The sequence below is a fragment of the Neofelis nebulosa genome, chromosome 12 (assembly GCF_028018385.1).
Source record: "Neofelis nebulosa isolate mNeoNeb1 chromosome 12, mNeoNeb1.pri, whole genome shotgun sequence".
In the NCBI taxonomy this organism is placed as follows: domain Eukaryota; kingdom Metazoa; phylum Chordata; class Mammalia; order Carnivora; family Felidae; genus Neofelis; species Neofelis nebulosa.
Window position 1 is genome coordinate 64613553 of NC_080793.1, and position 21712 is coordinate 64635264.

General features: G+C 39.3%; 1 non-coding gene across 1 annotated transcript; it reads left to right on the top strand.

The window, feature by feature from the left end:
• Positions 1-5939: 5939 nt before the first annotated feature.
• Positions 5940-6044, top strand: LOC131492328 (U6 spliceosomal RNA). The gene has a single exon (XR_009252016.1). It is a non-coding gene; the product is annotated as a U6 spliceosomal RNA (small nuclear RNA).
• The last annotated feature ends 15668 nt before the right edge of the window (positions 6045-21712 follow it).

Consider the following 21712-nt stretch of genomic DNA (forward strand, 5'->3'; position numbering starts at 1 on the left):
TTAGGCGTCATTACAGCAACAATCTACCACATCCAGTATTATCCACCCGTCTTGAAGCCTGCTGAAGATCATCTCTCTTCCTTTGGGGTTACTAAGAAAGATCCTTCTTCCTTCCTATGATCAGTGTGGTATAAGTGTATGAGCCATTCTGCAACCATGAGGAGAGAACTTGTGGAGTAGGGCTAGGGTGGAGTGGGGCTAGGCATCAAGGAGAGAGTAAGAACTAAAACAGAGCAGATGTGATAGTTAATTTTATATGTCAACTTGGCTGGGCATTGGCACCCAAATATGTTTTCCAACATTATTCTAAATATTTCTGTGGGGCATTTTGGGATGAGGTTAACATTTAAACTGGTAGACTGAGGGGCGCCTGGGTGGCTCAGTTAGTTAAGCGTCCAACTTCAGTTCAGGTCATGATCCCATGGTTCATGGGTTTGAGCCCCACTTGGGGCTCTGTGCTGACAGCTCGGAGCCTCGAGCCTGCTTCCAATTCTGTATCTCCCTCTCTCTCTCTGCCCCTCCCCTGCTCACACTCTGTCGGTCTCTCTTTCAAAAATAAATAAATATTAAAAAAAATTTTAAACTCATAGACTGAGTAAAGCAGATCACCTTCCATAATGTAGGTGGGCCTCATCCTATAAATGAAGGTCTGAATAAAAAAGACTGACCTCTCCTGATCAAGAGGGAATTCTGCAACATCAGCTTCTTTCTGTGTCACCAGCCTGATAGCCTTCATACTTGAACACCACTTTGACTCTTTCCTGGATATTTAGCATAATGGCCTTTGGACTTAGACTGTAGTGTTGGCTTTTCTCTGGGTCTGCAAATTTTAGACTTGCCAGCTTCCATAAACATGTGAGCCAATTCCTTAAAATAAATATCTATATGCATATACATCCTGTTGATTCTATTTCTTTGGAGTACCCTAATACACCTCCTCAGATCATTTTGTACCACTCTGTACACACACATCAATTTCAACCAGCTTTCACTTCCAAATGCCTGCACCAGTGGTTCTTGTTTGGAGAACCATCCTTGCTTAGCCAATTAGAATGGCTTTGCCTGTATGTGCAGAGAGTTAAATGTGTCTGTGCCTTTTCATCCCACTGGATGACCCTTAACCAGTGAAAATCATGAATGAGAGAGTGCAAGTCCATCTCCCATCCTTCTGGTCGAGACAACTCTGATATATAATTTATACTCCAGAACTCCCCTATGGGATCAGGCTGAAACAGTCCTCAGCAGATGTCCCTAATATTGCATCTTCCTTGGCTCTCATCTTTTCCCTATCTCACTTCCCAACTTCTTTATCAGTTCCCCTGTAATATGTCCTATACCCAGTCCCAATGTGGTGGCATGTAGGTTTTTCCCACACTTTGAACAATTCTGTAACACCAGGTGAGTATCCTATAATTCAAATAAATTCTGACATTATCTACCTAAAATAGCATCAGATACCACAGATTAAGGAATAAGACCCACAAGACTTCTCTCCATTTCAGATACCAATCGTAAGCCCAGGTTGTTACCTGTGCTTCTGACCAACTGGCTATAGATTGGAAGTTCCTACAAACACCACGCCCACCCTGTCTTGGACTTCAGATGCCAATTGCAAGTCCAGGTCTTACCTGTACTTCTGACTGACTAGATATAAATCAGAGATTCCCATGACCCCCTCCTTGGGTTCAATTAATTTGTTACAGAGGCTCACAGAATTCAGGAAACCTTTACTCACTAAAATACTGATTTATTACAAAGGATATTAAAGGGTAAAAACAACAGCCAGATGAAGAGATACATAGAGTGAAGTCCCAAACAAATGAACTTATGTCCTTCTGGAGTTTGGGGCCTGCATGTTGGCATATGGAAGCATTCTGGTTCCCTAAACTGGAAGCTCTCTGAACTTCCTCCTTTTGGGCTTTTCTGGAGGCTTCATTACATAGACATGATTAATGCAATTATTGGTCACTGGTGATTGATTCAACCTCCAGCCTCTCTCCCCTCTGTGAAAATCAGGAGGTGGGACTGAAAGTTCCAAACCTCTATTCATGGTTGGTTCCCCTGGCAACTAGCCCCCATCTGCAGGTGCTTTCCAAAAGTCATCTTATTAACATAATCTTATTTGTGATGGACAGGAGCTTGTTATGAATAACAAGACATCCATTACACCTTTCTGGCTCTGAAGTGATTTCAGGAACTGAGGACAAGAGGACAAATATTATAACAAAAGATGTTTCCAGTTTTCTTATTGCTCAGAAAATACCAAGGGTTTTTGGGGAGCTGTGAGTTGTAAGCCAAGAACCATAGATGAAAACATATCTTAGATAAATTTGGTCATCTAAATGATGAAATAAATATTTCTTATAAATCACAATATTGCACCCTGGGAACACTTTCTTTTTTTTTTAATTGTTTTTTAATATGAAATTTAATATGAAATCAAAATTTAATATGAAACCAATAAAATTGGTTTCCATACAACACCCAGTGCTCATCCCAACAGGTGCCCTCCTCAATGCCCATCACCCACTTTCCCCTCCCTCCCACCCCCCATCAACCCTCAGTTTATTCTCAGCTTTTAAGAGTCTCTTATGGTTTGGCTCCCCCCCCCTTTTTTTCCTTCCCCTCCCCCATGGTCTTCTGCTAAGTTTCTCAGGATCCACATAAGAGTGAAAACATATGGTATCTGTCTTTCTCTGTATGACTTATTTCACTTAGCATAACACTCTTCAGTTCCATTCACATTGCTACAAAAGGCCATATTTCATTCTTTCTCATTGCCAAGTAGTATTCCATCCTGTATATAAACCACAATTTCTTTATCCATTCATCAGTTGATGGACATTTAGGCTCTTTCCATAATCTGGCCATTGTTGAAAGTGCTCCTATAAACATTGGGGGACAAGTGCCCCTATGCATCAGCACTCCTGTATCCCTTGGGTAAATTCCTAGCAGTGCTATTGCTGGGTCATAGGGTAGATCTATTTCTAATTTTCTGAGGAACCCCCACACTGTTTTCCAGAGCGGCTACACCAGTTTGTATTCCCCCAACAGTGCAAGAGGGATTTCATTTCTCCACATCCTCTCCAGCATCTATAGTCTCCTGATTTGTTCATTTTAGCCCCTCTGACTGGCATGAGGTGATATCTCAGTGTGGTTTTGATTTGTATTTCCCTGATGAGGAGTGACGTTGGGCATCTTTTCATGTGCCTATTGGCCATCTGGATGTCTTCTTTAGACAAGTGTCTATTCATGTCTTCTGCCCATTTCTTCACCAGATTATTTGTTTTTTGGGTGTGGAGTTTGGTGAGTTCTTTGTAGATTTTGGATACTAGCCCTTTGTCTGATATGTCATTCGCAAATATCTTTTCCCATTCCGTCAGTTGCCTTTTAGTTTTGTTGTTTCCTTTGCAGTGCAGAAGCTTTTTATCTGCATGAGATCCCAATAGTTCATTTTTGGTTTTAATTCCCTTGCCTTTGGGGATGTGTCAAGTAAGAAATTGCTGCGGCTGAGGTCAGAGAGGTTTTTTCCTGCTTTCTCCTTTAGGGTTTTGATGGTTTCCTGTCTCACATTCAGGTCCTTTATCCATTTTGAGTTTATTTTTGTGAATGGTGTGAGAAAGTGGTCTTGTTTCATCCTTCTGCATGTTGCTGTCCAGTTCTCCCAGCACCATTTGTTAAAGGGACTTTTTTCCACTGGATATTCTTTCCTGCTTTGTCAAAGATTAGTTGGCCATACTTTTGTGGGCCCAATTCTGGAGTCTATATTCCATTGGTCTATGTGTCTGTTTTTGTGCCAATACCATGCTGTCTTGATGATTACAGCTTTGTAGTAGAGGCTAAAGTCTGGGATTGTAATGCCTCCCGCTTTGGTCTTCTTCTTCAGTATTACTTTGGCTATTTGGGGTCTTTTGTCGTTCCATACAAATTTTAGGATTGCTTGTTCTAGCTTTGAGAATGCTAGTGCAATTTTGATTGGGATTGCACAGATTGTGTAAATTGCTTTGGGTAGTATTGACATTTTAACAATATTTTTTCTTCCAATCCAGGAGCACAGAATGTTTTTCCGTTTCTTTGTATCTTCTTCAATTTCCTTCATAAGCTTTCTATAGTTTTCAGCATACAGACCTTTCATATCTTTGGTTAGGTTTATTCCTAGGTATTTTATGATTCTTAGTGCAATTGTGAATGGGATCAGTTTCTTTATTTGTCTTTCTGTTGCTTCATTATTAGTGTATAAGAATGAAACTGATTTCTGTACATTGATTTTGTATCCTGCGACTTTGCTGAATTCATGTATCAGTTCTAGCAGACTTTCGGTGGAGTCTGTCAGGTTTTCCATGTATAATATCGTGTCATCTGCAAAAAGTGAAAGCTTGACTTCATCTTTGCCAATTTTGATGCCTTTGATTTCCTTTTGTTGTCTGATGGCTGATGCTAGAACTTCCAACACTATGTTAAACAACAGCAGTGAGAGTGGACATCCCTGTCATGTTCCTGATCTCAGGGGGAAAGTTCTCAGTTTTCCCCACTGAGGATGATATTAGCTGTGGGCTTTTCATAAATGGCTTTTATGATATTTACATATGTTCCTTCTTTCTGGGAACACTTTCTTAAGTGATTTTCAAAATAATCCTCAATTCAGGGTCTTTTCTAGGGAATCTGCATACACACACACACACACACACACGACTTATTTACTTATGTGTGCAAAAAAAATGTGTGAAAAGAAATACACCAAAGTAGCAAAAATTATTACTTCTGTGGAATGAATTGGGAGAGGAAGTGGATAGGGTGAGGACTTACTTTTTCTATTACACATTTATATTTTTTAATTATTTTATTGCAGTGAGCATGAATTAAGTTTGAAATGTAAAAAATAAATTCAAGATAGGGAACAGTGGGTGAAACATATACTCCCACTCCCCCAACTATCCACAGGAACGCACCTAAAACAGTTTCTGGCACAAAATAAATGCCAAGAGATGTTTGTTAAATGAAGAAAGGAAAAACAAAAAGGGATAGTGAGGAACTCTGTCTACAAGGCCTAACTCCAACACTGCAGGAGCTTGTGTTTTCCTTCTCCTTGTTTTTCCGTTTCTTCCTTTTTATTTTTTTAATGTTTTTATTTATTTTTGAGAGACAGAGAGAGACAGAGCACAAGTGGGGGAGGGTCAGAGAGAAAGGGAGACACAGATTCTGAATCAGGCTCCAGGCTCTGAGTGGTCAGCACAGAGCCCGACATGGGGCTCAAACACATGAACTGTGAGATCATGACCTGAGCTAAAGTTCTCCAGGCTCCGAGCTGTCAGTACAGAGCCTGACATGGGGCTCAAAGCCATGAACTGTGAGATCATGACCTGAGCTGAAGCTGGATGCTTATCCAACTGAGCCACCCAGGCACCCGAATCCATTTCTTCCTTTTTAAAAAAGTTGTGTAGAATAGCAAAGGACTTTGAAAATGCCATTGTTCTGGTAATATTAAGAACCACACAAGTACAAAATAAGTGCAGCAATTAGCAAATTATTATCCACTTGCATAACAGGGTACTGGAGATTTATGAGGATGAAAAAGAAAGCCAGATGAGGCAGGGAAGTAACCCAAAAGAAAGATAAAACAAGGGGGCCTTAGAAGAAAAGCAAGGTCCCTAGGCTGAGAAGAACATTTAGCTTAGGGATTCTAGGCTGCCATTCTCTCCTTTCTCATCCAGATCTGGCCATTTAATTCAACCAAATAAATTTACTGAAAAGTGATCAGGCCCATGTTGCTTCCTTTTGCTACTGTTCTAAGCCCATCACATTTAGTATGGATAAGATTCAGAAAGGAAAACAGGAATAGAGAACAAAAGAGCAAGAAATTGTTAGTATGCCTGTCCCAAAAAACTGCCTGAACAAAATGGTTCCCTAATGACAAGCTCTCCATCAAGATAAATAAACTAGTGCTCACATCACCAGCACATATACTAAAACTGGAACAATACAGAGAATTAGCATGGACCTTGCAAAAGGATGACAAGCACATGTGTGAAACATTCCATATTTTTGTATTTGAAAGTTGCCAACAGAGTACATCTTCATAGGTTTCATCACAAGAAAAAATAATTTTCGTAATTATATATGGTGATGGACGTTAACAAGATTAGTGTGGCAATCGCTGTGCAATACATACAAATATCTAACCATTATGTTGTACATTTGAAACTAACAATGTTATATGTCAATTATATCTCAATAAAAAATAAATAAACCAAAGGACACAAAAAAAGCTTTGAAAATGAGGTCGCAAATGATCACTGCTGTGTTTCCTGCCTTATATCTGAAATTCCCCAGTGAAATGCCTTCTTAAATTAATCTGTTCATCAGCTGTACCTCAAACTCAATATGTCCTAAAGTGAACTCCCCACACCAGGCCGGAAAACCTTCTGCAGCCCTCTTGTGTTTTTTCTGTCAATGAAGAAACCAAACCCACAGCTGCCCAAAGGGAATTCTGAGAATTCAGAATTTGTTTTTGACATCTCTCTTCCTTACTTCCTACATCAATCAATTGCTAAGTCCTATGTATTCTATTTCCCAAAATATCTGGCAGTAATATTAGGAACCACATATTTACAAAATAAATGCAGCGTCTATCTACCTCTCTCTATTCCCAGTGCTGCTTCAGGCCACCAACACCTCTTCCCAAGATGAAGTCAACAGCCTAAGGGTTCTCCCTGTCTTTTCTAATCCATTCTGATCCACAGCAATCATCTCCCTAAAACACATATCAAGTCACTCTCCAGCTTAAAATTATTCGATGATTTTTATGATAAAGTCCAAACTCCTCAACTTTTTTAAGGCTACAGTGATGGCTATGTCCCTCCCCAGCCTCATTCATCCCTTACTTCACCTCTACACAGTTTACTTAACTTTCCGTTCTTTGAACTCAGAGAACGTTCTGCCTAAAATACCCTTTCCTTCCTTTATTCTTTTGCCTCTCTCTGATACACCCTCCGTGTCCCAGCTCCGTTGTCATTTGCACAGCTCAGGTAAGCCGATTTGTGACACCCAGAATTCTGCGGTTAGGGCGATTTGTGTCTTCTGAGAAAGCAGTCCTGGAAGAGGCCCAAGAAACTCCTGTTGCGGTCAAGTTAAAACGCCGGAGATCCTGGCGCGCTCACCTGTCGCTATGCAAGCATTTGGGTCCTTCAGATCCACCTTAGGCAGGGACAGGGTACCGCATTACCGGGAGACTAGAACCGGTAGGCCGAAAACTTGGTTCCGTGTGAGACCCCGCCTCTTACTCTGCGTCGGGGGAGGGAGGGAGCCGGAGTAGGCAGGCAGTTGGGGGGGGGGGAGGGGTCCGGGGCGGAGTGCGCCTGCGCAGTGGCGTCCAGTGGTGGGACATCTGTAGGTTTACCCACTCTGGTGTAGACGCGGAAAGTTTCTGGCTGCAGCGAGAACGTAGCTCACGTGAGTCGGGGGCACAGGGGCTGGGGGGAGGGTGGCCCTCAGACCATCCAGATCCTTTAAATCTACCTGTCGCGGCTTCGAGCCCTTTGCAGCTTGGCCTTTGCTAGGAGACGTATACCTTCCAGTCTGTTAAATTGCTATTTATAAAATGCACTGGAAAGTTTAGAAGAAATTGGGCCTCATTTAAAAAAGATTATTAGTGCTTAGTAAAGCACTAATTGAACATTTGTTATTGTCAGTGAAGCAGTCTAGGAATTACTCCGTTCCTAAGTAATTTTACACAGAATTCTAAAGAATTGTGGGAGATAATTTTATCTGAGCCACAAAGAGCTTCCTCCAGATGAGGACTGGTGAGAATTGCAACATTAAATCCAACTCGAAATGATCTCTTTGTAGGAAGAAACTAATATGAAAATCGTAGGTATACTTAATGGTAGTAATTTTAATTTCCTTTTTCATCTACTCATTGATAATCTTGTCAGAAATGGGTACCAGTTACCATGTCTTCTGTGTAGCCATCTATGTCAGGTTCTAGGAGAAATCAAAGACAATTGTCCCTGCCCTTGGAAGTCTGCACACTCTTAGGTGTTTTGGAGTCATCAAAACAAAATTAGTGCATTCCAGGCCTCTCTACTGAGAGTGGCACTTCGGGAGGTGCCATCTAGTTTTGGATAAACATTGGCTGATAATTGCCTTGAGTTAGTCCTTGTGAAAAAGAGTATTATAACGAATCAGTGTTTAGCATGTGTGAGTGTAGCATGGATCTGAGTCTGCACTGTTCTAACTAAAGGGTCCCTTGTTCCTAACTTCTCTAGATAAGAATTTAAGCCATTATATCAAAGTTTACCTTAGATGAACTTTAGGAAAGGTGAGAGAGGTGATTTTTTTCTAGTGTATGACTGCAGGAGCTTTTCTGAAGAGTTTCTGTATCAGAAATTAGCAGGGATGCTTGTTAAAAATGCAGAATCTGGGTGCCCCACCTCAAACCCACTAAGTCACGTTCTCTGATGGCTTATGGCCCAACAACTCTGTAAAATGCACATCGGTACTTGCATTTTTACAAAGCATGCACTCCGTTATAGAAAGCATCCATACTCTGTATCTTGTCCTGTTAGCCTCTGGTTTATTCTTCCCTCTCAAACATTACCTTATTCCACTCTCCTCCATGTCTGCTAAGCTGCAGCCGCACTAGTCCCTTTCAATTCTTTGACCCCCACCCCAGCTGCAGGACCCTGGCTCTTCCATGTAGAAGCCTCTATCTGGAAAGCCACTTTCCATTTTAAACAAGGTAATAAACAAGGTAAATAAATTTGAGACTCTAGTCTCAAATGCCATACCTTGGAAATCCTTCCCTAATCAACTGATCTGAAGCAAGCTTCTCTCTGCATTCTATTAGTTTCCTTGTTGGCACTTATCAGTATTTGTAATTAGTTACATGTTTGTTTATTTGTGCATTGCTTTTCTGCCTCATGTAAATCCATGAGGACAAAGGTGACGTGTGTTTTGTTCACTCTTTTATATCCAGTACTTGTCCTTGTAGGGGCCAAGGGCAAGTAGCCCCAAGATGGGCTACTTTGGCATGAATGTTATTTTGAGTTAAAAGTAATCAAAACTCAGCAGATTCAGGAAAAGTTCTTTACCTCCACCTTAACTGCCTGATTGTACCAGGAAAAGAGCTATTAATGGAGATTCCTCTTTGCTTAAGAAACTTATCTATATAACAGGGCAACCTTTGTTTTCCAGACATCTCCTTTCACCTTACTACTAGTGGTCTTTCTCTCCTTTGTGTCCTGAGACTCTTACCCTTCTCCTTGGCTCATGTAAGTATCATGTTGCCTGTCTTTGGAATTTACATGTCTGTGTGGATTCCCCATAGGTATGCTACCAAATTTGATTTTCTCCTGTTAATCTGTCTCATGTCAATTTGATTGTTAGTCCGGCTAGAAGGACCTTGAAGGGTAAATGAAATTAATCTTCCCAGACATCCCATTGTAACCATGTAAAAATATGTTAGTTGTGTTTATTGAATGAGTAAATGAGCAAACACCCAACTTGCTTAAAAGACCTCTGAAAAAAAAAAAAAAAAAAAAAAAAAAGAAAAAAAGACCTCTGAGATTCCCTGTGATTTGCCTCGTAGTTAGCCATCCATCTTCCTTTTCCAACTTGAATCCTTCTGTCCACTTAGGTGGTTTTCTTAGAGGGCCTCATGACAAGTTATTTAATGTTTCTGATGCCAGGAATGCCCTCATGAACCCTGTGCTTATCCATATTTTCCACATCCTTCTGCTACAAGTTCAGTTTGTGCCTTCTGAAGCCTTTCCAACCACTTAAGTCCTCAATGAAAATGTCATTCATGGGCCCACAGAGTTTGAATCCTAGGTTAGTACAAGAGTTTGATTATGTAATTGTTTCATAGTTGGTCTTGGCTACTCATCAGACATGTATCTAAATATCCTTAGTTTCCCAGGTATACTGTTGAACAGCCTTGACGTTACATTACAAAGACATCATCCCTGTTCTTGTAAGTAGTAATTCTTAAACCTGTTCTCTAATTGCAGAACACCATGAGTTGTTTTACCAGTTGATGGTAATAACTGGGCCTCAGTTGAAACTCATTTATTTATTCATTCACACTTATAAGCTATGGTAACATCAGAGCTCAAAGCTCCGTGAAATAAAGGTATTTAATTTCCATTTATCATGCATCTAATGACGAATTTTTATGCAGATCACATCTCAAAAATGGCAGACATAACTTTCAAGAAATCACACATCCAAGTTTTTCTGTTAACATTATTTTGGGTTGCTGAAAGAGAGTGATAACAAGCACAAAATTTCTATGAAAATATGTGGAAGAAAAAACTTGAGATTGAGAATTCCTGACATGAAGTTTCTCTTGATTTTTGCAGGCTGGTTTACAAAACCACTGTTACAGTAAACATAGTTGTCTAAGAAAGAATAGTAGTCAAGGTTACAGGCTTGTTTGTGTGTGTGTGTGTGTGTGTGTGTTAATTTTAATCTTTTTAGAGGTGGAAAAGTATTTGAAATAGCACATTATACATCACTCTTGCAGGTGAACCCAGCAGTTTAGATTGAAAAGATGAGATTTTAAATTTCTTTGAAAAGGTGAGAATTCATTTGCTTTATTAATAGTGGTGGTAGAACCCAGCAATTTACCAATAAAAAGAAAACTATTTGTGAATTATGGGGAAAATTAAATCATAAGGTTTGTAAGTCTTCACATATGTATAGATTAGAATTTCAGTCCTAATCAGCATTGGCGTCCTATGAAAAGCTAACTTTGATGCAGTTAGATTTGCTTCATTTTAGGATTTCAGGATTGGTGATTTCAATGTTAAATGTGGCTTTTAAGAAGTTTTAGTAAACTGTTCAAGAAGACAGATGGGCAGATGTGGTATCTGTACTCAACCAGACTTAAAGAAGATTGGGCATTAGCATTGTTTTCAGCAGATAAGTAGTTTGATTTAAACTTGATACATTATGGTGTTCATCCCCATCCCCATCCCTGATCTCCAGGAATGTCAAGGTGTCTAGGGAGGGTTTTCACTGGCTGACATGAATTCTGAGAGAACCACTAGACACTAATGTGTTGCTTCAGTCAGCTGGAACAGTGAGGAAGTGGGCAGGCAGAAAGGCTGCAAGGTACTGACAAGTATTAGAATGGCTTTTTTGTCAATTGGTGTTGTAGACTCTAAGTCTAAAATTCTCTTTGGGCCAGCAAAAGAGCAGACACAGGATTGAAAGTGAGAGATGGCTAATGTCCGGGAAAAGACAAGACCCCAGAATAAGGGTCCTTGCCCCATTTTTATTAGGATCAGAAGGCTTACAAACATGGCAATGGGCGTGCAGAAAGGGACAATGAATCTGTGAACATTAACTTGTAGACGTGAGGGAAAGGGAGTCTTGAAGATATTCATGGTTAGAGGTTTGGATTCATACAAAACTAAATCCAGGCACCGGGCAGTTGGGAGGAAGGTTGTTTACAGAGGACATGAGGCAGCACCTCTGTTTAACTTAGCTAGCCTAGGGGATGAGACAGATAGGGGGAATAACCTCAGGGTTGACAAGGCACCTTTTCTTTTGTTAACCATCTCTTCTCTGAGCTGCTTTGCCTGCAGTGCAACAGTCCATGGTCCAATTCACCAATTTACCTAACCCGGCCCTATTCTTCTATGAAAGCAACTTTCTGCTATATAGTAAATTTGGGGTGCTTTCACCCTGAATATCTAATCTTGTTATTCCTATGTATTGGGCAACTTTACGTCATTTCTACTTCAGGCCTTTGCCTCACTCTATTTTGGGGGGCTCTACATCCCTCCTATTTTGGGGTGCCTTTGCACCTCCCTATTCCTGGCACCTTTGTGCCTCCCTATTCTCAGGGTTTCTTTGCACCCCCCTATTCTTGAGGTGCCAATCTGATTTAGCCAAACTTGGGTGTCAGTATTTTATGACTTTGTATTTCTTTATGACTTGTCAACCCATTGGTGTAAGCCCAGGGGATTACTAAATTTATCCCCCACAAACAGGTGTTGGATAGATAAGCCAAGCAAGTGTCAAGTTTGATGGGCTTTTCACGTCTGCACTATTAAAAAGACTTGTTTTTATATTGGTCTATTCAGGTGTATGTTACAATTTTAAGCCTTCAGTAGGATGAGCAGCTCTACAGAGAATTCCACCAGTAGATTTTTGAGGGATAACCAAATTGTGAAGAGTTTCATCTCTTCTAACAAAGTCTACTGTTCTCACAGTTGTTAAGGTGGGATTTGATGTAGCAGAAGAAGAATGTCTGTGCTATCACTTAATAGCAGAAAATCAGACATTTTTATTTGATTTTTAGTAAAAAGAAGAACATCTTGAACAGGGGGCAGGATCAGCACTTTGCATCTATAATAGGCACTTACTGTTTGTAAGACTTCATGTATAAAGGAAACTAATAGAGTGATAGTGTATCCAGATTCATCTGCATGTTGTTAGAAGACAGGGGAAATTGCTAATCAGTCTTCTTTCTAAATTTATTTTTACATTTATATAAAGGTAGTATGGAAAGGGGAACAATAATAAAGGATTAAAAGGCCATAAGCTCGCAAACATTTTGTAATAATTACTGTTTTGGTATTGAGTAGATTATTCCTGTGACCTAAACCCTCTCAGAATCTTTCTGTGTTAACTCTGAGTGGGGAGTCAATTCCAAGGCAGAAAAAGTACTGTTCACCTTTTCATAATAATAACTTTAGGGGCACCTGGATGGCTCAGCTGGTTAAGCATCAACTCTTGATTTCAGCTCAAGTTGTGCTCTCACAGTCATGGGATCAATCCCCACATCTGGCTGTGTGCTGACAGCATGGAGCCTGCTTGAGATTCCCTCTCTTCCTCTCTCTCTGCCCCTCCCCTGGTCACATGCATGCTCTCCCTCTCCCTCTCAAAATAAATAAACAAACATTAGTATTTATATAAACAAACATTAAAATATATATATAATAACTTTATTCCAAAATAATTCACATGCCCTGAAGTTAAACCTTTTAAAATGGACAATTCACTGTTTTTTTAAGTGTATTGATTTATTTCTTTAGTAGAGTATATTCACCAAGTTGTGCATTGAACTCCACTCTATAGGGCTAGAACATTTTGTCACCCCGAAAGAAACACCATACACATTAGCAGTTATTCCCCATTCCTTTCCCTTCCCAGTCCCTGGCAACCACTAATTACTTTATGTCTCTATGAAGTTTTGTCTGCTTTCTTTAAATTAGCATGTTTTCAGGATTCATCCTGATACCTGTATCAGAACTCCACTCCTTTATATGACCAAATAATATTTCATTGTATTGATATACTTTGTTTTGTTCATGCTTTCATCAGTTGATTAACATTTGGGTTGTTTCCACTTTTTGGCCATTATGAATAATGCTATGAACATTCATGTACAAGTTTTTGTGTAGACCTATGTTTTCAGTATGTACACACACGCACACACACACACACACACATACACACACATACATACACTTAGGGGTACAATTGCTGGTATCTCTATGTTTAACTTTTTGAGGTACTGCCAGACTTTTTCCAAAAAGTCTTTACCATTTTCATTTCCCCTCAGCCATCCTTGCTAACACTTTTTATTGTCCACCTTTTTTTTTAAGTTTTTATTTTAATCACTGGGTGCTCATAATGGAAGTGCACTCTTTCGTCTTCATACCTATTTCACCCATCGCCCCACCCACCTCACCTCTGGTAATCATCAGTTTACTCTCTATAGTTAGAAATCTGTTTCTTGGTTTGTCTCTCTCTTCTTTTTCCCCCATTGTTTGTTTGTTTTGTTTATTAAATTCCACATATGTGTGAAAACATATAGTATTTGTCTTTCTCTGACTGACTTATTTTGCTTAGCATTATACTGTCTAGCTTCATCCATGTTGTTGCAAATGGCAAGATTTCATTCTTTTTATGGCTGAATAATATTCCTGTTGTATGTATATACCACATCTTCTTCATCCATTTATCCATCGATGGACATGTAGGCTTCTTCCATATCTTGGCTATTGTCAAGTAATGATACAATAAACATAGGGGTGAATGTATCCCTTTGAATTAGTGTTTTTATATTCTTGGATAAATACCCAGTAGTGCGATTGATGGATCATAGGGTAGTTCATTTTTAACTTGGTGAGGAATCTCCATACTATTTTCCAGAGTAGCTGCACCAGTTTGCACTCCCACTAACTGTGCATGAGGGTTCCTTTTTCTCTACATCCTCACCAACACCTCGTTTATTGTGTTGTTGATTTTAGCCATTCTAACAGGTGTGATATCTCTTGTAGTTTTGATTTGTATTTCCCTGGTGATGAGTGATGTTGAACATCTTTTCAAGTGTCTGTTGGCCATCTGGATATGGTCCCTAGAAAAGTGTCAATTCATGTTTTCTCCCCATTTTTAGATTATTTTTTGGGGGGGGGGATGTTGAGTTGTATCATTTCTTTATATATTTTGAATACTAACCCTTTATCGGATATGTCATTTGCAAATATCATCTATTCCATACGTTGTCTTTTAGTTTTGCTGATCGTTTCATTAGCTATGCAGAATCTTTTTATTTTGGTGAAGCCCCAATAATTTATTTTTGCTTTTGTTTCCCTTGCCTCAGGAGACATATCTGGAAAAATGTTGCTATAGCCGATGTCAGAGAAATTACTGCCTGTGTACTCCTCTAGGATTTTTATGGTTTTAGGTCTCACATTTAAGTCTTAATTTTGTGTGTGATATCAAAACAGGGTCCAGTGTCATTCTTGTCATGTTTCTATACAGTTTTCCCAACACAATTTCTTAGAGACTGTCCTTCTCCGATTGAATATTCTTTCCACCTGTATAGAAGATCAATTGACCATCTAATTGTGGGTTTATTTCTGGGTTTTCTATTCTGTTCTATTGATCTATGTGTCTATTTTTTTAATATTTATTTATGTATTTTTGAGAGAGAGAGAGACAGAGAGAGAGAGAGAAAGGAAAGAAAGAAAGAAAGAAAGAAAGAAAGAAAGAAAGAAAGAAAGAAAGAAAGAAAGAAAGAAAAAGAAAGGAAGAAAGAAATCCAAGCAGGCTCCACACTGTTAGTGCAGGGGAGCTCAAACTCACAAGCCATGAGATTATGACCTGAGCTGAAATCCAGGAGTCGGACACTTAACCAACCTGAGCCACCCAGGCACCCCCTATATGTCTGTTTTTGTGCCAGTACCAGTCTTCTTTGATTAATTCAGCTTTGTAATATAACTTGAAGTCTGGAATTGTGATGCCTCCACTTTGCTTTTCTTTTTCAAGATTGCTTTGGCTATTTGGGGTCTTTTGTGATACCATACAATTTTTAGGATTGTTCTGTGAAAAATACTGTTGGTATTTTGATTGGGATTGCATTAAATGTTAAATTGCTTTGGGTATTATAGATTTTTTAACAATATTTATTCTTTCAATCCATGAGCATGGAATATCTTTCCATTTCTTTGTGTCTTCTTCAGTTTCTTTCAACAGTGTGTTATCATTTTCATACTACAGGGCTTTCACCTCTTTGGTTAGGTTTATTCCTAGGTTTATTGTTTATTTACAGTTCCTTTGGTGCAGTTGTAAATGGGGTTGTTTTTGTAATTTCTCTTTCTGCTGCTTCATTATTGGTGTATAGAAATGCAACAGATTTCTGTATATCTATTTTGTATCCTATGACTTTACTGAATTTATTTATTAGTTCTAGTAGGGTTTTTTTCGTGGCGTCATTCAGATTCTCTAAATATAGAATCATGTAATCTGCAAATAGTGTAAGTTTTACTTCTTCCTTGCCAATTTGGATGCTTTTTATTTCTTTTTGTTGTCTGATTGCTTCAGCTAGCACTTCCAGTAATATGCTGAATAAAAATGGTGAGAGTGGACATCCCTGTCTTGTTCCTGACCCTAGGAAAGGCATTTAGGTTTTCCCTTAAAGGACAATATTAGCTGTGGGTTTTCCATATATGGCCTTTGTTATATGGAGGTATTATGTTCCCTGTAAACCTACTTTGTTGATGGCTTTTATCATGACTGGATGTTGTACTTTGTCAAATTCTTTTGCTGCATGTATTGAAATGATCATATGGTTCTTATCTTTTCTCTTATTAATGTTGTTGGTGTATCACAATGATTGATTTGCAAATATTGAACTACCCTTGCAACCCAGGAATAAATCCCACTTGATCATAATGAATGACTTTTTTGTTTTGTTTTGTTTTGGTTTGGTTTGGTTGTTTGTTTGTTTTAAATTTAAATTCAAGTTAGATATAGAGTAGTCTTGGCTTCAGGAGTAGAACCCAGTGATTCATCTCTTACATATGACACCCAGTACTCATCCCAAAGTGCCCTCCTTAATGCCCATCACCCATTTAATCCATTCTTCCACCTACCTCCCCTACAGCAACCCTCAGTTTGTTCCATGTATTTAGGGGTCTCCTATGGTTTGCTTCCCTCTCTCCTTTTGTCTTATTTTTCCTTCCTTTCCCCTATGTTCATCTGTTATGTTTCTCAAATTCCACATATGAGTGAAATCATATATTTACCTTTTTTTGACTGATTTATTTCACTTAGCATAATACATTCTAGTTCCATCCCCATTGTTGCAAATGGAAAGATTTCATTCTTTTTCATTGCCGAGTAGTATTCCATTGTATAAATATACCACAGCTTCTTTATCCATTCATAAGTTGATGCACATTTGGGCTCTTTCCATAATTTGGCTGTTGATAGTGCTGCTTTAAACAATGGGGTGCATGTGCTCCTTTGAATCAGCATTTTTGTATCCTTTGGATAAGTAGTAGTGCAATTGCTGTGTCATAGGGTACTTCTATTTTTAATTTTTTGAGAGCCTCCATACTGTTTTCCAGAGTGGCTGCACTAGTTTGCTCCTTTGTCCCCAGAGGGCCATCTCCATGAACACTACCTCTCAGGAACACCTTCCAAGAAGAGTAAATAATCTTCCCCTTGTGTACCCCAAGTGTTCTTCAAATCACTTTCCATGCTGCTGTCTGTCCCACTGGTTGTTTGTCTGCCTTCTCTCCAGGAGCATGGCAGTGCCCTCAGGGCTCTATCCAAGCAAGGCTCTATCCAAGCAGCCAAGACTGCTGATCTTTAAAGCTCCAGGCTTTAAGCTTCATGATTTACAAGAACTCAGGAAATTCAGCCCCTCTCATGTTGCAAGCCAATGGCTTTGGAGAAATGTTCTCCTTGTGTGTTCCTCTGTATGCTCCTCTGTCTCTCACCCTTCTCTGAAACCATGCCTCCCTCCCCCACCATAGCACCCACAATCTGTTTTTCCCCTAAACCCCATCTGTGCACTTCCTACCTTCTTTGGTGTGGCCTCTTCTCTCCCTTTACTTGTGGAGTTTGTTTTATCAGTCTGCAGATCTATTTCTGAGGCATTTAGGATGATTTGATCATTATCTAGTTGTGGAATAAGGCCAGCTTAGGGTCTTCCTTTTCTGCCACCATCTTCCTCTCCTATATTGCAATCTATTATTTTAAATTCAACCTTGGCATTGTAACTTGTACAACTCTATAAGGAGCCTTAAATAAAATGTGTTTAATCATTTATTAGTTGTATTCCTCACCCTCTTTGGCAGAAGGAGAAATTAAGACATAAAATCTATCAAGAGTTAGGAATCATCTTGGTTCCACTAGTTAACTACTGGCTAACAATTACCTCTTAGTGCCTTAATTTTTTCATATCTCCAAAATGGGGGTGTTAATGGTACCCACCTGTTAAGGTTGTGAAGATTAAATGAGCTTGTATATGATTCTTTGTACCTGGCCCATAAGAAATGCTATATACATGTGAGTTATTCTTTTTTTTTTTTTTTTAATTTTTTTTTCAACGTTTTTTATTTATTTTTGGGACAGAGAGAGACAGAGCATGAACGGGGGAGGGGCAGAGAGAGAGGGAGACACAGAATCAGAAACAGGCTCCAGGCTCCGAGCCATCAGCCCAGAGCCCGACGCGGGGCTCGAACTCACAGACCGTGAGATCGTGACCTGGCTGAAGTCAGACGCTTAACCAACTGCGCCACCCAGGCGCCCCATGTGAGTTATTCTTAATATTAGTTTAGCAACACCCAGACCAAATATCTTTTTGTTGGCTCTCTTAGTGACCATGTCAAGTGAGAGAGAATTTGGCAGAGCTTACTGTGATGATGGCTATGACTCATTTCTCTCCTTTTCCAGCCTGGGTCAAGGCATAGGAAGTTGAAGGAGAGTATGTAGTAGAGGAAAAACTTTTCCTTTTACCTTTCAAGGTCTTCTGGCTGGTTTAAGAATTAAATTAACATGAGACCAATTAATAGGAGAAAAACTAAAGTTTTATTATGTGTTCACAAAGACCCAATAATGAAATTGAGACCTAAAGAAATGACCAAGACAGAAAGGTTTTATACTTTTTAGACAAAGAGATGATAAATCTGTGAGGAATTGACAGGACAAAGAAAATTTATGTCCAGGAGCTTTAATTAGGAATTCTAAACAGAATTTGGGCTGGCATAGTAAATTAGTAAAAAGTAACACGGGTTGTTTAGACAGCCTTCTCAGCCTTAAAATCCCTGTCTCTGGTGATAAGGTTGTCTTTTTATATCCTGGTATAGCAATGGTCCCTTTTAGGGGGATCAGAGTATTCGTTTGGCATTGGCTGTTTCTTAAGTAACTTTGGGTTTTCTTAAGTGATTTATTTAAAATAGTAAGCCAAAGTGGCACATTTGGGGGCAGCCTACCATTGCACACATTCAGAGTTAGCTGGTAGGTGGTTTTATCTCACTAAACCAGCCTCTTAGTCCTGACAATAGGTCAGTTTAGTCAAATTCATTTCAGGAGGTGGTTATTTCAGGGATGTTCTCAAAGTTAGGTCTATGATTCAAATAATCAGGTAGTCAGTAAGAGGCATATCTATGGGAACAAAAGAAAAACAGTGATTAATGATTGGATCAAATTATAAGCCAGTTTTTTTTAAGTTTATTTATTTTGAGAGAGAGAGAGCACGCACGTCAGAAGGGGAGGGGCAGAGAAAGGGAGTGAGAATCCCAAGCAGACTCCACTCTGACAGTGCAGAACCCGACACGTGGCTGGAAATCACAAAACGTGAGATCATGACCTGGGCCAAAATCTAACTCTTGTTAGACGCTTACCTGACTGAGTAACCCAGGTGCTCCATAAGCCAGAACTTCTCAGTTCTGAAGTTATCCAGTCCAAAAGGCATCTAGATGTCAGGCTCAAAATGTCTTCAGAGGTGTCTGGGTGCTTCAGTTGGTTAAGCATCCAACTTTTGATGTCGGCTCAGGTATCAACACCTGTGTCGGGCTCTGTGCTAGGCATGGAGCCTGCTTGGGATTCTCTCTCTCTCCCACTCTTTTCTGTCTCTCTAAAATAAAAAAATAAGTAAAAGAAATAATTTTTTTTTAAAGAAGGGAAATTTACATTGGATGTAGACATTTCTTTTTGTCTTATATCCAATTTCTGTGATTTCATCTTGTCAAGGGAGTCCCTAACGCTTAGTCATTATACTAATAAAACAATTGAGAGTTCTTTATAATATAATATTATATATTATATATATATATAATTTTTTTTTTATTTTTATTTTTTTCAATATATGAAGTTTATTGTCAAATTGGTTTCCATACAACACCCAGTGCTCATCCCAAAAGGTGCCCTCCTCAATACCCATCACCCACCCTCCCCTCCCTCCCACCCCCCATCAACCCTCAGTTTGTCCTCAGTTTTTAAGAGTCTCTTATGCTTTGGCTCTCTTCCAATCTAACCTCTTTTTTTTTTTTCCTTTCCCTCCCCCATGAGTTTTTGTTAAGTTTCTCAGGATCCACATAAGAGTGAAACCATATGGTATCTGTCTTTCTCTGTTTGGCTTATTTCACTTAGCATAACACTCTCCAGTTCCATCCACGTTGCTACAAAGAGTCATATTTCATTCTTTCTCATTGCCACGTAGTACTCAATTGTGTATATAAACCACAAATTCTTTATCTATTCATCAGTTGATGGACATTTAGGCTCTTTCCATAATTTGGCTATTGTTGAGAGTGCTGCTATAAACATTCGGGTACAAGTGCCCCTATGCATCAGTACTCCTATATCCCTTGGGTAAATTCCTGCTGGGTCATAGGGTCGGTCTATTTTTAAGTTTTTGAGGAACCTCCACACTGTTTTCCAGAGTGGCTGCACCAATCTGCATTCCCACCAACAGTGCAAGAGGGTTCCCATTTCTCCACATCCTCTCCAGCATCTATAGTCTCCTGATTTGTTCATTTTGGCCACTCTGACTGGCGTTAGGTGATATCTGAGTGTGGTTTTGATTTGTATTTCCCTGATGAGGAGCGACGTTGAGCATCTTTTCATGTACCTGTTGGCCATCTGGATGTCTTCTTTACAGAAGTGTCTATTCATGTTTTCTGCCCATTTCTTCACTGGATTATTTGTTTTTTGGGTGTGGAGTTTGGTGAACTCTTTATAGATTTTGGATACTAACCCTTTGTCCAATATGTCATTTGCAAATATCTTTTCCCATTCCGTTGGTTGCCTTTTAGTTTTGTTGGTTGTTTCCTTTGCTGTGCAGAAGCTTTTTATCTTCATAAGGTCCCAGTAGTTCATTTTTGCTTGTAATTCCCTTGCCTTTGGGAATGTGTCAAGTAAAAAATTGCTGCAGCTGAGGTCAGAGAGGTCTTTTCCTGCTTTCTCCTCTAGGGTTTTGATGGTTTCCTGTCTCACATTCAGGTCCTTTAACCATTTTGATTTTATTTTTGTAAATGGTGTGAGAAAGTGGTCTAGTTTCAATCTTCTGCATGTTGCTGTCCAGTTCTCCCAGCACCATTTGTTAAAGAGACTGTCTTTTTTCCATTGGATGTTCTTTCCTGCTTTGTCAAAGATTAGTTGGCCATACGTTTATGGGTCTAGTTCTGGGGTTTCTATTCTATTCCATTGGTCTATGTGTCTGTTTTTGTGCCATATATATATATATATATATATATATATATATATATAGTTTTAATATAGTCAAAGGACCTGTTGTCTGGCCATTGACAAATAGAATCTATTAATAGTGACTCAAACCAATAAGCCTTTTAATGGCTTAACCAAAGGTACAGGAGACATCCAGAGAGGATATGGATGATGCAGCCCCTACAATCTGAAGATTTATTCTGAAATTAATCTAAGAAAGCAAAGGCCTTTGTTGCATAAGCAATAAGGATGGCATAGTGAAAATAATGTCTCTGGAATCCCATGAAAACATGAGATGCTGCCAGTCACAGACACACTAATCTGTTATACCAGGCAGGTGCTTCTGGAATGGAACTTTTTAGCAGTAATCCAGCAATGAAGGTTGAGATGCCAAAGGTTAGAAAAACACCCCTGAAACCTGGCACAGCCAAACAGAGAGACTTAGAACCCCAGTCTGTTTAACTGGCCACCAGTGGTCACCCTGGTAAGCACACCCTCCAGATAGTGTAGACAAAGAGAATATTCTCATTGATCACAAAGCCAAGATCTCAAGACATAGAGAAAAAAAAAAAAAAGGAAAATTCTAACAGTTTTATCTAAACCTTGGGTCTTTTGGAGCCACTGTAATACTTAAGAGGGTTTGCTGAGAGGTTAGATTCTGTGTGTTGTTTTACAGCATACTTCATTGCAATGAAGTTTTCTTGACCTTGTCAGGTGACCTAGTGTCAATCTGATC